Source organism: Nannospalax galili, unplaced genomic scaffold (assembly GCF_000622305.1).
Source record: "Nannospalax galili isolate Female #2095 unplaced genomic scaffold, S.galili_v1.0 scaffold685, whole genome shotgun sequence".
Classification (NCBI taxonomy): domain Eukaryota; kingdom Metazoa; phylum Chordata; class Mammalia; order Rodentia; family Spalacidae; genus Nannospalax; species Nannospalax galili.
Window position 1 is genome coordinate 2182750 of NW_008353482.1, and position 14434 is coordinate 2197183.

Consider the following 14434-nt stretch of genomic DNA (forward strand, 5'->3'; position numbering starts at 1 on the left):
CTGACTGAGTCCTTGTTTTCTTCTGAAACCTCATGAGCTGGACTGCCACTGTCTACATTTCTCCCAGCATTACTGTCTTCCTCCCTCTAGAATGGTCCATTAAGCTCTGCTTTGAACATTCATATTTCTAGCCCAGCATGTCAAGCAGTTCCATTCCTCCCACAAAATAGTGCCAAGGTCTTAAAAGCCATATTACAGCAATGACTCAACTCCCAGTACAGATTTATGTCTTAGTTCATTTCTGTTGCTGTGACAAAACATCCTGACAAAATCAGTCCAGGGGAGAAAGGGCTGCAGTCAGGAGCGGAGAGAATAAACATGTGCACACTAGTGCTCAGCAGCTCTCTCTGCACATACAGCTCGAGATCTCCTGCCTTGGGAATAGTGCCACAGTGAGTGGGTCTTCCCATCTTAATTAGAACAATCAACACAGTCTCTCTCAGACATGCCTACAGGCCAACCTGATCTGTATAATCTGTCATTGAGAATCTCTTCCCTGGTGAGTCTAGATAGTGTCAAGTTGACAATTAAAACTGTCACAGCAAAGAAGTAATTCCCTGACACTAGCTTTGTCCTGGTGAAAGGGAAGCATGTTTAATGGGTACTCTTCACCTGACTTCAGCTTTCCAAGTCAGGATCCCTACATATCACACAGCAACCCCACTTAAACTTCTGTGTGTCCAAGCATCTGATCATATAGCTAAAGCACAGCCTCTGGCACAGTAGATCCACCTGGAACAGAAGCTCAATTTCTAACAAGCTCCAAGAAGTACCAATGTGGCTGGGACCAAGGACTGTATTTTGAATAAGATGCAGAGGAGGAAATGCAAAATGATGGGGTCCTTGACTTGCAGGTCAAACTGCTATGAGTGTCTGCAGCAGCTAAACTGTAGAATATCTTGAAAGAAATAAGGAGACACAGGCTATAATGTGCAGAAGACCAAGAAAGCCAGACAGATACTGGAGAGGGGACAAAAATCAGTGTATCTGAGTTTTCAGTCAAAACAGTGCCCTGTTACAAGTGGTAGTTAAGGAATAATCAGTACTTAAGAAAGGATGTGTAGCATCTCCAGGAGTGAATGAAGTATATTTTAATTAAACATTTTACTTTAGAGTAATTACATTTTCATATGTACTTCTATGTATACTCAGTTTACTGTAATCTCATATTACAGTCAGAATATTGACACTGGTGTGCTCAGCACACAGAGCATGCCCATCCCAACAAGGATTCCTAGTGCCATGGTTACACTCACCATCACTTACCCATCCTTAACCCCTGGAAACAATCTATTAATCTCTATTTCTTTGTATTTTAATAATGTTATATAGGACCTGGAGAGATGGCTCAGTGGTTAAGAACACTTGCTGCTCTTGTATAGGGACTGGGTTCAATTCCAAGCACCCACAACAGTCAGCTCACAACCACCTGTAACTCCAGCTCCAGGGTATCTGATGCCCTCTTCTGGCTTCCATGGGCATCAGGCACACATGGGGTACACATACAAATAGCAGGCACAAATAAATTAAAAATAAATATTTTAAATGATATGTAAATGGAATCATACAATATGTAACCTTTGGGGTTTTTCATTTAGTGTATTTCTCTACATACTCACCCAGATTGTTGTAGACATTAAAAGTACATTTCTTTTCCTTATTAAATAGTATGCCAAATATGTTTGTGCCGTAGTTGGTTTCATCACATATCCCAAAGTCTTTGGGTAAGTTTTAGATCTGAGGAAGACAGCCGTGAACATTCCGGTGAGGTATTTGAGTAGCCATAAGATTTCATTTCTCTGGGATAATTGCCTGCAAGGTTAGACACTAGGCTTTGTGATCATTGCATGTTTAATTTTCTGAGAAACTAAAACTGCTTTCAAGAGCAGCCGTATCATGTTACATGCCCAGAGACGGCATGAACAATCCCCTCCCTGCATCTGTGCCAGCATTGAGTTATGCTTTTGTCATTTGATGCACATGCAGTGACACTGCATTTTGTTTTCATTTCCATATCCCTTGTGCCTAATGATGCTGAACATCTTTATATGATTATTGGCCATCCATAATCCTGTAAAATGTCTCTTCTTGTTTCTTCTAATTAGATTTTTTCCTGTGGAATTTTGAGTAATCTGTATATATCCTACATAGCTGTTCTTTGTCAGGTGTATAGTTTGCAAGTATTCAATCCCCATTGGCAGCTGACCTTTATCCTCTTTCACAGAGCAAAGCCCTTCTGGCTTTGATGTGGTCAAGTTGATCAGTCAATGTACTTCCAGATCATGCTTCTGGTCTCAAGTCTAAGAATAACTCCATTCCTAACCCTACATGCCTATCTCCTCACACTTATTTTCTAAACAGTTTATGATTGTATTTTACATTTAAGTCTAAGATTCATTTCCATTTATGTGTATATATATGTATGTATGTATTACATATTTACCATATATGGACTATCTGTGCATGTGTGTAGTGTCAGACTTCTTTCTTTTGTTTCCATCCTTCTATCTTTGCTTGTCCTCTCACTCAAGCACCATGCAAACAACAGATTTCCTGCACTGAATAACTTTTGTACCAGTGTCAAAAATCAGTTAGCATATCTATATTTGTCTAAAGCAGGATCTGTGCTCTGTTCCATCAGTCAAGGTACCCATCTCTACCAGTCAGAGCCATCTTCTGGCAGTTGTTTAGTATTCCTACCACTTTATTCTTCTCATTCAAATTTTAAGTATTCTAGTTCCTCTGCCCTTTCATATAAATATTAAAATATAGTTGTCTATATCTCCAAAAAATGTCTTCCTGGATTTTGGTAGGAGTCTTTCTAAACCCAAGTATCAGTTTGGGTGGTGTTGACACCTTTTAGCACGTCCTGTCTTCCAGTCCATGGAGAAGTTTCTACATTGACCTGTATTACTGTGTCTTTCATCACTGCTTTATGGTGTTCAATTTACAAGAACTATCATTTCTATTCAATTTACAACTAAATTCTTCATTTTACTGAGCAATTAAAATGGTGTATATTTAATATGGATGTCCACATGTTTATTGATGATATAGAGAAATACAATTGATTTTTTAAATGTTAACTTTGTAACTTGTGGTCTTGCTGTACTTATACATTACTTACAGGAGTTTTCTCTCAAATTCCTCCATGTCCGTTAACCACCTCTGTTCAAGTGACTCCCATGTCTCTGTTGTTTTGTTCTCTTTTTCCCCTTCAAGAATACTCTCTGATGCCATGTCCATCATGTCCCAATGCCACTGGCACCTCAGACTCACTGGAACACAAACTGCTTTCCATGAAACACCTGCTTGCTCTACAGGTGAATCGAGTTTATCTCCTCTTTGAATCTAGAGGGTACTGAGGGAGAGAGCTGGTTCCCTTACTTCTGCTCCACTGCACCTGGCAAAGCAGTTGCTCATTAAAAGTTTGTCTGTTGAGCACACTGAGATACACCTGCATACCTGATTGGACGATTATTATAAAAAAGATGAAAAATATCAAGTGCTAAAGAGAATGTGGAGGAAAGGAACCCTTACACAGTGCTGGTAGGAATGTCAGTTAGCTCAGCCATTATGAAAGACACATTGGAAGTTTTTGAAAAAGTTATTTATAGGACTCCAGTGTGATCCAACAGTTCCATTATTGATTTGTAACTGAAGGAAAGGGGATCAGATCAGGGACACATCTGCACTCCCAACTATTCACAATAATCAAGATACAGGATCAATGCAATATAGATAAATATATGTATATATGACTGGAACCACAGACCTATTACGTACTGTGTGCATGTGCATGTGCATGTGTGTGTGTCTGTGTGGCACTATGTATCTGCATGTCTGTGTATGTGTCTGTGTATCTGTGTGTGTGAATACTGTATAAGTGAATTTCTGTTGCTATGATAAAAAACCATGACCAAGGCAATTTATAGAAAGGTTTATTTGATCTTCTAGTTTGAGAGAGATAAGCCCATCATGGCAGGGAGGCATGGCAGGAGGCACCTGGAGCCGAAAGCTGAGAGCTCCATCTTCAAGCACATGAAGGAAGAGCAGAGAAGAGAGCAAGTGGGATGAGGCTATGAACTCTTAAAGCCCACCCCCAGTGGCATATTTCCTCCTGGGGGTTCCAGGCTAACCCAAACACTGGTACCATATACCAAGTGTTCAGATACTTGAGTCTATGGGGCATATTTCTCATTTAAACCACCACAAATACTGTGCAGCCTTGAAAAAAAAAAGAGGAGTCCTATCATTTACAGCAACATAAATGCTATAAGTAAGATGAACCAGGTACAGAAAGATAAATGCTACATAACAAAAAACAAACACAGAACAAAAAACGTTGAACTCCTAGAAGAGTGGAAAAATGGTTGCCTGAGGCTGGATGGTTAGGGAGATATGGTCCAAGGACACAACATTCCAGTTACACAAGATGAGTAAGCTCAGAAACTGTGTTGCACAATATGGTCACCATAGCTAATAACCATGTATTATACACTTAAAAATTGCAGCCAGGCATGGTGGTGCACACCTGTAGTCCCAGCACTTGGGAGGCAGAGGCAGGCGGATCTCTGTGAGTTCAAGGCCAGCCTGGTCTACATAGTGAGTTCCAGGACAGCTGGAGCTACAGGGAGACCCTGCTTCAAAAAGACCAAAAAAAATTGCTAAGAGTAAATACTGATAAAGAAAACCAGCTTGTTTGCTGGTTGAATAATAAGCAAAGATTTCCTGGAGGCTTGAAGGTACCTCCTCTAATGAAAGGAAGATGGGAGTTTGGACAGATAGAGAAGAAATCAAACAGAAAGATTCAGCAAACTCTATGTGGGAGTGAGAGGTAGGAGGAGGTATGATCTGGAACCCTAGGATCTGCATGGCCTCCAGGCCTGAAGGCCAGTAGGGCACTGTGCCTGTGTGTCTGCCTGTTAGCACCTGCTCTGCAACTGTCACCTTTGCCACCACCCCCAACACCACAGGTTCTGTGTGCTCAGGGAGGCAATGTCCCTCCCCTCCCCTGAGCCACCTGCTGGGTGCCTGTTTGGTACCTAATATTTCCCAGCAGCCAGGCTTTGCTTTCATCTGCAGCCCCCAATATGAACCTGCATTCTTCCTTTAGAATAATGTCACCACAAAGAAATGAGACCCTGTGGTTTCAGAGATCTCTTCACTTCCATCCTCATGAGAATCTGAATCTTATGGTAACAGACAGATGGCATGGAACAGAACTGAAGGAGCCTCCAGGACATGGCTGCTCCCGAGTGGCATGGAGGAGCTGAGAAAGTGGCTCTAATGTGGGCATTAGAGTCAGAAGTGTGCTCTGACTAGACTGCTCAGAGATTTATTGTACTCATGGTCCCAGGGCCATTCCTGGGCCTAGTGTTAGCTTTGGAGCATCGTAAGAGGCAGCCTCAGGCTCCTTATAAACAGTGTCTTCAGGGTGTGCCCATCCCATCCAGCCCAAGCAGACTTTTAGAGACAAGTAGAAGTCTAAAGGACTATTTTATAATTTTATTTATTTTATATTAATGCTAAGGATGGAACCAAGGGCCTTGCACAGGCTAGGCAAGCATTCCACCACTGAGCAATACCCCTAGCTAATGGGATATTTTACTTTAGCAGTCCCTACTGTTCCTAAGACTGAAGTGCACACAAAGCATTCATCCTTCCCTTCATGCTGGCTGATGCCCTTACCCCTCCCCTTCATCTTGCTCCTTATCCCAACCTCTTTTTAAATCATTGTTGATTTCCCTGGTCTTTCCTCTGGGGAACTCACATTTTGAGAAGCACTTCAGAATTGTGGGTCTCTACATAATTCATTCTGGAGGCACTCTGGTCTTCCAGCATATTGTGGTACAAACTGAATTTACTCTTTATTTCCAGAAGCCATTAGACTTTGTCTAAACTTTGATTTCCTGAAAACATAGCCAAGACACATTGCAAGTCTGGATTCTGCTTGAGAACCTGAAACAAAAGTTGTACCAGCAGACCTGCAGTGGAGATGAGTAGTACCTGGCCAGAATACCATAACCTTGAATTCCTGAGCCAGCGACAGCCTGAGTGGTCAGTGTGTGAATTAAGCCCAATTCCTAGAAATCCACTTTCCTCTGAGGCTCTTGGGATGACTGAAAGAAAAAGTCACCCTCTTGTCCCAACACAAGGACAAGAGATGCTGATGGGAGCATCTGTCATTCTTTCAACATGCAGGACAAGCATCCTTAGAGTGGTGGTGCCTGCATGTGGGCAGGGTGTTCGGTTCAACTTGGAGAACAGAGGATGCTCCTGAGCTGTAGGCTGTGTTAAGAGAAGCTTTGTGGAAGTGTGGCATTTGAGCTGGGTCTTGAGTGGAGTGAAGAGAGAAAGGGGCTGTAAAAATCCCCCCGGGAAAAAATGTGAACAGAAGGGAGGCAGGAGGCAAGGGGCCACTTGACTGGCCTCAGAGCCCAGCCATGCGATTCTGAGCCCCACTAGCAATGAATCCCCAACACTGCAGACAATTAACTCTTTGGTTTTCATTTGTGTTTCTTTAATTGAATAGGAAGGTTTAATTTTTTTAATTTTTTATTCCATTTCTATATAATTCCTATTTATTTAGCCATTATTCTACTAGGTTGTTTAGTCTCTTGTCCTATTTTAGAATTCTTTAAATATTCTGGGTGCTATTTCTTAGTCCATCATGTATTTTGTAAATATTTTCTTCCAGTGTGTGAACTGTCTACTCACTGTCTCAGCTGTGTTTTTCTTTTGTTTTTATGTGTAAGAGTGTATTGCCTTCATATATTTAAGTGTTCACATGTCATGCAGAGTCTGTAGAGACCAGAAGAGGGTGTCAGATTCCCTGGAACTGGAGTTAGGGATGGTTGCTAGCCACATGTGGGTGCTGGGAACCAAAGCTGGGTCCTCTGAAAGAGTAGCCAGTGCTCTTTACCACTGAGCCATCTCTCCAGCTCATTTGTTGTGTTTTCATGAAAACCAGTTTGTGTCTGTTATATCTGCTAGACTTCTCTTCCATGGCCAGTTCAAATGGATTGATAGAATTAAAATTGTGAAAATGACCATCCTACCAAAATCAATTTACAGATTTCATGCAATCCCATTTAAAATTCCTATGGCATTTTCAATCTTAAAAGAAATATTTTTAAAATCCTAAAATTCGTTTGGAATCACAAAACACTACGGATAGCCAAAGTAATCCTGAGGAAAAAAAATCAGTGCTGTAGAGATTACCACACCAGATTTTGCTATATTACAGAACTGCAGTAGTAAAAAGTATGATATTGGCACAAAAGAAGACATGTAGATCAGCGCAACAAAATAGACACACAGTTATAGCCGCCTGATACTTTACAAAGATGTCAAAAAATATACAATGGAGGAAAGCAGCATCTACAAATGGTGCTGAGAAAACTGGATCTCTATGTGTAGAAGAATGAAATTAGACCCATATCTATCACCCTGCACAAAAGTCACCCCAAATGTGTCAAAAACCTCAATGTGAAACCTAAAATGCTGAAACTGTCAGAAGAAAATATAGGTAGTACCGTACAAAGAAATGGGGCTTCATTTGCTTAGAGATTAAGGTCAACAATTGATAAACAGATCCTCATTAAGCTAAAAAGTGTCTATACGGCAAAGGAAGCAACCAATTGAGTGAAGAAGGAATCCCATAAAGGAGGAAAGAATCTACCAGTTATACATCTGATGGAGGGTTAATTTCTAGAATATGAAGAGAATTCCAAAACCAAGCAGATGACCCTAATAAAAATAGGCTACAGATATGAACAGAGAGTTCACAAAAGAAGAAATAAAAATGACTAAGAAATACCTTAAAGTTTCAACAACCTTAGTATTTAGGTAACTGTCAATTAAAAGTACTATAAGATTTCATCTTACTCCAGTCGGAACAGCTAAGATCAAGAAAATAACTGACAATAAGTGTTACAGAAGTTGTGGTTTCAAGGGGAACATTCATTCACTGCTAATCAGTTTGCAAACTGGTGCAGCCATTGTGGAAATCAGTGTGGAGAACTTTATGATCCAGTTATACTACTCCTCAGTATATACCCAAAGGACTCAGTGTCCTACTACAGAGATACTTGCTCAACCATGATTATTGCTGCTCTTTTCACAATAGCGAAGAAATGGAAACTGAAATGTCCTTCAGCCAATCAATGGATAATGAAAACGTGGTACATTTATACAATGGAATTCAATTCAATGGTAAAGAAAAATGAAATCATGAAATTTGTAAGCAAATGGATGGAACTAGAAATCTTTTATTCAGTGAGGTAACCCAGACTCAGAAAAGCAAGCAACATGTGTTCTCTTTCCTTTGCTCCAAATTCTTAGATGTCAATATGCTGATGTAACTGCAGCAGCTAGAAAAATGGAAGAGAACCTTGGGAGGAGAAGGGAAGAAGGAACTTGAAAGAGGAAGATAACAGGAGACAGGAATTATCAGAGGAAAAATATGAAAAATTGGGGGTATTTTATTGGGGGCAGGGAGAGGGAGGGAAAGGGAGGGAGAGAAAAAAGGTAAACAATGCTTAGATGGTTTGAAAAGCTGAAGAGAAATGTATTTAATAAGCCTGTTGAAAAATTCACACATAAATGTGAGTGCATGTATGCAGCTAAAGACTATATAACAAAAATCACAGTGCCAGGCAAAGGAAACCTTTTTGAGTTGTTGATCAGGGTAGTCCAAGAGACTCCCAAAATAATACAGGCTATTTCCACAGTACTTGATTGCCTCTGGGAACTTGAAGGGAAGACCTATTACTAAAGACATAGCATACTTCAGACATAGGACTTGGAGCAACTGAATTGGAACATACCAGGAAGCCTCCTCCCTAAAGACTAGGTCTCATAGTATCAGAAGATACTATACAAGCTGCCAACAGAGAAAACCAACTGGTCGTTCTACCCATCTGTAAAGCCTATAATAACCAGCCCAGCAAACTATCGCTATTGGTACAGTAGTAGTGCTGTTATCTGGGGGGAGGAGAGGTAATCAACAGCTATCTAATTGGACTTAAAGCCCTCTCAGTGGGAGTGAACTCATGGGTGGCACTGTAGTTACAGCCAAATATACATGGCTGGAGAGATCATTGATCCTACAGAAAACTCTATGTTTGTCATATCACTAGGCAAATAAATTTCTTACCATATGCTAAATATGGATCTTTATATTTACAGAAAGTATACTATACACCACTTATCAAAGAAGCTTCTTTTTGAAACAGATGGAGGCTACTGCAGAGTTCTACAACTAGTCATACACAGAGTATATATGTCTTAGAGATGCCCAGCCCTAGGTGACATATCTACAGTGGAACCTCTACACCTTAGGTTCATGGAACATATTAGTGCATCCCTCAACTTTCATCAACAACTCTTCCTTATACAACAGAGTATGACATGCACAGAAGGCCACAACTGGCTAAGTTTTAGAAAACAAGAGACTGCAGAGTGTACATCCCTGGATAGGACTCCTATATTAAACCTCATGCACCCACAGCTCAAGGACCATTGTAGAAAAGGGTACAGAAAGATAGTAAGAGCCAAGGTTGGTCCATGAACACAGGGAAGCAGAGGATTTCAGGCCACTGGAAGCTTGAACATGTGAACTTGTGGCAATGGTGGTGTCAAGCAAAAGACTCATGCCAGTTCAATCAGACAAGGACCCAAAGTGGAGTGAGGGAAATGGACAGTGGGTCAGCCCTAACCTGGGAACTGTTGAAGACTGATTACTACTGGGTAAGAGAGAGTAGACCTTCCTTAAGATCTCTATATAGGCTGACTAGACTCCAGTGGATAAATTTGCACTGGAGGACATCTTGGTACAAATGTTTGACTGGATAGGACTTAATATGTAAGGCAGAATATATGAGGTCTGGTAGGCGGATGCATGGGGGGCATAGATGGCGGACGCCGTCTAAATTTGATTAAGACTATTATATGAAATGTACAAAAACTCAATAAAATATTTTTAAAGATTTATAAGGTTTTTTTAAAGAAATCAAGCTGGAGCTGAGATGGATGCTTCCTCCACACTGGCTAGCTTTCCTGGTCCCAGAAGGTGCTATGCGGGCTTCTGGGGAGGCGGGGGGAGTCAGCAACAGTCTTAGGTAGCTGTGAACCCTGCAAGCTACAATAATACCTACCAGACAAGATGTGCAGCAATGTCATGACTGTTTGGAGGGGGCGGTAACCAAACAGTTTCCAATTGGATCTGAGGCTTGCTCCATAGGAGGGAATTCGTATCTTGTTCTGGGAAGCTAATCAAGAGCCCTTGACTGGGGAGATCATAGGTCCTAGGGGGCAACCTACTACTATTGCTTTGCTAAACAGTCTTGTTCTCAAACTGCCTTCTAAATACTCATGTTTATGCCCATATTTTAGTGCTGCTAATCAAAAAGATTCTTCCTGTAGCAGGCAGTGGTTAATGCAAAACCCGTAACTGGCTAAAAAGTGATTGTGGCGTGCTGAGCCCCAACTGGGACAGCTCTATCACCTCCCCTAATGTTCAGGGAATGTCACAGAAGACGGGACAGAAAAAATGTAAGAGCCAAAGATGGGAGATGTACAAAATTGTTCTGTTTTTAAATGTAGCACTCAGTGGTTTAAGTCCCTTTGTGTTGTTATGTGGTCATCTCCAGAACATTTTCACCTTCCCAGTGAAGTACCAAACACAGGAAGCTCCGCACGCAGACTTCTCTAGTTTGTGCTTCGGGGAACTTAAGTGCCTCAGAGATTTATCTAGGTATCTCATGTAAGTAGAGTCACACATTATCTTTTGTGCCTGGCTTGTTTTACTTAGCATGAGGTTCTCAACATCCATCCATGTTGTGGGATGTGTCTAAATTCTCTCATTTGTAAAGTCTGTAAAAATAGTCCTTGCCTGTGGAGCCCACATTCTGTTTGTCCACCCATCTGTCCACGGAAACTGGATTTTTCATCTGTTGTCTATTGTAAATAATTTGATTATGAATATGGCTTTCCAAATATCTCTGGAGGCCAAGCTTTTAATTCTTTTGCAAATGTGCCCAGAAGTTGGATGCTGGATTACATAGTAATTCAATATTTATTTATTTGGTTTTTGTGGAACCACCAAAAACAGAACTACTGTTTTCTATAATATCTGCACTACTTTATCTTCCTGCCAGCAACATCCAGAGGATTCTAGTTTCACTGAAGTCTTGCCAACCTCACTATACTGTGGCTTAGAGGTGTGTGCGTGAGTGCATGCATGAAAGCAAGTGTATGTGTGGCGGTCGGGGGGGTGGTAATTACAATTAACCATCTTAGCGAGTATAAAATAGCATCTCTTAGAATCATTTGTGTGTCTTCCCTGGAGAATTAGCTAGTCAAGTATTTAGCCTATTTTTGATTAGTGGTGGCTTGTCATCTTTGTTGAATTCTCTCTATGTTCTTAATGTTAATTCTTTATCAGATATATGATTTACAAATGTTTTCTCCCATGAGAGGAGTCACCTTTCATTCTTTTTATCATGTTCCTTGATGCATAAAGGCTTTTGATTTTGATGAACTGCAGCTCTTTTATTTTGTCACTGATTATTTCTTTTGGAATCATACCAAGAAATAACTATCAGATCCAATGTTACAAAGCTTTTCTCCAGTTGTGGGGTTTTTTTGTTTTTTGTTTTGTTGTTGTTGTTGTTTTTGGTCTTTTTGAGACAGGGTCTCCCTGTTGCTCCAGCTGTCCTGGAACTCACTGTGTAGACCAGGCTGGCCTTGAACTCACAGAGATCCGCCTGCCTCTGCCTCCCAAGTGCTGGGACTAAAGGCATGCACCACCACGCCTGGCTAAGAGTTTTTAAGTTTAGGTCTTACATCTAGTCTTTGATCCCTTTTGAATTTGCTTTTTATGTATGATGTTAAGGACCTTTTTCATATTGATACCCAGTTTTTTCCTGTAGTAAAAAGACCATCTCTTCCTCACTGAATTGTCTTGGCACCTTTATCAAGAGTGATGGGGGATCTGTGTGACAGTGTGAGACCTCCAGCTTTGTTCTTTGTCAAGATAACTTTGACTGTTGATCTTCATCCTCTTGCATTTAATCTCTTCCATTCTTCCTATTTTTATTCAAGAAATCAGAAAATGTATTACCTCCAGAAATCATTTTCAAAGAACTGCTTAAGGACTGCATCTAATAAAAAATTTAAGAAAAATGGGATGTAAACTATTCATGCTCAATTAACAAAAACACTGAAACACAGTCACATGTTATAATTATTAATAATATAGCCAAGAAGTTGAAACAACTGTTAAGAAATGATTCCTAAGGAGCAGTTAAGAACACATACTGCTCTTGCATAGGACCTGAATTCAGTTCCCAGAATCCACACTGGTCAGCTCACAACTGCTTTTAACTCTGGTCCCAGGGGATCCAGCATCTCTGGTCTCCTCAGATCTACCTGCACTCACTCACATGCACATATCCACACAGACACATGCACATATACATAATTTAAAATGATAATATTATGAAATCTTCAAAGTATTTTTTAAAGGGAGGGAGGGAGGAAGAAATTCCTGGGCTGGGAATGCAACTTGGTAGTAGAGTGACTCTAACACCAGAGCTTCATCTGGCATCTTGGAAGTCAGGATCTGGCTCCTGAAAGAGAAGCACAGTCCCCTACCAAAATCTGATTTCTAGTCCAGAGCCATTTCTCTGAAATCTACATGAAGGACACTTTTTCAAATAACGCTTACATTTGTTTAAGTATGTAGGTATTGGAAGTGGGATTTATCTGTACACATTTCACATGTGTACTGAATCACTGAAATTTTAAATTCTCTTCTTACCCACAGTTAACATTCTCTCACCTTACCTTACAGAGTTCTCAAGGGGCAGGCTGGGCACTTGTACCTCCACTGTAGCAGCCATGGACCGTTTCCAGCAGGGACAGTGACGTGCTGAACCGAATGCCTGAGTGCCACTCTCCTCCAGAGAGAAAGGAGTCTGGAAAGTAAGTCCTGTGCTTGGGTCCTGATGGCAGGGCCAGAGGGCTGTCAGCATCTGGAAATCACCTGGAAATCAGGTCTAAACCCAAGCAACATGTTATCTGCCCACAGGACTACACTGAACAAGAAGTAAGAAGTGTATCTCACATTGTGTTGGAATCTGAGGTTGAATAAGCATTCTAGAGAAGAGTATGACTCTGGTTATTGACAAATGACTTATACATGAGCAAAATCTGCTTTGTAAGTCCGCTGCAACTATGATTTGTTTCTAAAGCATCAAGCATGATGTAAGCAAAAGAAAAATGACCTCGTTTCTTAACATTTGTTTTCATTTTAATGTTTCCTTTTAGTATTTGTCCAAAAATACAACTTCTATCCAGTTGATATCTGAGTTGTGACTTTTTTGCCCTATAACTCTTGGAAAAAACATTTTCATTTACTTTTTGCCTTTTTATTTAAAACTTCAAATATACAGAAAAATCTAAAGAACAAGACAGGGCCAACTCATATAATCTTTGCCCAGGCTTACTGACTGGTTCTATAGACAAAGATTCTAAATATGTGCCTCTATGTGTATTCAGTCTTTGTATCAGAATCATTTGAAAGCAAACTATGGGCACCATGGCAGCCTTTGGCAAGGATCTCCAAAGTTTGCAGCCCTCTCTACAAAATCAGAACACCATCACCACTGTGCAATTTAACACTGAAAAGTAATGCCAAGTCCAAATGTGTTATCTCCATCCAAATGCCCTTCCTTGTCCTAAAGATGTTCATTGTAGCTGTTTATACATCTGACACTCGTAAGTGCATGCACTGAATTCAACTATATCTCTAATTCTAAACCAAAGCCTTGCTTTTTATCTTTTTTGATACTGATATTTTGCTTTTCCTTCCCTTTTTTCAGTTCTAGAGATTGAGCCCAGGGTCTTGTGATACTAGGCAAGTGTATATACCACTGAGCTCCACTGTAGTCAGGAACAAGCTTGTTTGTTTGTTTGTTTGTTTGTTTGTTTGTTTGTTTGTTTTGAAAAATATAAGCCATTTGTTTTATAGGATGCCCCTCAGTCTGAATTTCTCTGATTCTTTCCTCATACTCAGATTCAGGTAAACAGCTGTGTTTGCCTGAACAACCCATCAAGGGAAACAGTGTCATCTGACCTGTTAGTGATGGCTGTGTGGTATTCTCTTGTATAAAATGGTTTCTGGTAGAACTCTTCTTAATAAATTGCCTTTTTTAATTCCTTGTAAGTAATAAGTGGGGCAAACATGAGGCCCTGTCTTTTGGGTTTAGTTTTCATGGATTACTTTCGAGAAGCCATCGTTATATAGGAATCCTTATCAGATCAGTTAACCTTGACAACATACTTTCTCTCCTGTTTCCCAGTCCCTCGTTCTTCACACTTTCTGCCCTCATGAGATCAGCACACAAGGGAGGACCAAGAGGTAGAA

At 40.5% G+C, this 14434-nt stretch overlaps 1 protein-coding gene across 1 annotated transcript in view; it reads left to right on the forward strand.

Moving 5' to 3' along the window:
• The first annotated feature begins 12864 nt into the window (after positions 1-12864).
• Positions 12865-14434, forward strand: part of Otud7a (OTU deubiquitinase 7A) — a 176594-nt gene continuing 175024 nt past the window's right edge. Inside the window, exon 1 of the mRNA XM_029554800.1 lies at positions 12865-12990. The gene's annotated coding sequence lies outside the window, so the exon portion shown is untranslated. The remainder of the gene's footprint in view (positions 12991-14434) is intronic.